The sequence below is a fragment of the Octopus bimaculoides genome, chromosome 5 (assembly GCF_001194135.2).
Source record: "Octopus bimaculoides isolate UCB-OBI-ISO-001 chromosome 5, ASM119413v2, whole genome shotgun sequence".
Classification (NCBI taxonomy): Eukaryota; Metazoa; Mollusca; class Cephalopoda; order Octopoda; family Octopodidae; genus Octopus; species Octopus bimaculoides.
This window is the reverse complement of record NC_068985.1, coordinates 28,437,077-28,437,927: the sequence shown is the minus strand read 5'-3', so window position 1 is coordinate 28,437,927 and position 851 is coordinate 28,437,077.

The window sequence follows — 851 nt, the reverse complement described above, 5'->3', positions numbered from 1 at the left end:
TATATCATATCATATCGTGCAGACCGCCTATATTATTCATCTTTTATCGTTTATCTATCACTTGTCTCAGCCATTTGACTGCGGTCATGCTGGGGCTCCGCTTTAGAAGGTTTAATCGAAAAAGTAGACCCCGCCATTAATAATTTAATTTTAACATTCTATCGGCTTCTTTTTCCAAACCACTATGGGGGCGGAAACCAACACCGGATATCATACGGTGCAGTCTCTGTCAGCCAAATACACTCACCAGCAAGGTATTAGTCGGCCAAAGTTAGAGAGGACACTTGCCCAAAGTGCTGCGCAGCGGAACTGAACCCGAAGCCACGTAGTTGCAAAGGTACCTTATTCACTGCACAGCCATGCCTAGTTTGTCTTATGGAACATTGTCGTTTCTGCATTACCGTCAACTTAATCAGGAACTTTGATGACGACGATGATGACGATGGTGATGATGATGATAATGAGGATGATGATGATGATGATGATGATGCTGATGATGTTGATGACGATGAAGACGATGATGACGATGATGATGATGAGGATAATGATGACAACTTATTTCTTATTTCTTTATTGCCCACAAGGGGCTACACACAGAGGGGACAAACAAGGATAGACAAACGGATTAAGTCGATTATATCGACCCCAGTGCATAACTGGTACTTTATTTATCGACATCGAAAGGATGAAAGGCAAAGTCGACCTCGGCGGAATTTGAACTCAGAACCTAGCGGCAGACGAAATACCGCTAAGCATTTCGCCCGGCTTGCCAACATTTCTTATTTCTTTATTGCCCACAAGGGGCTACACACAGAGGGGACAAACAAGGATAGACAAACGGATTAAGTCGA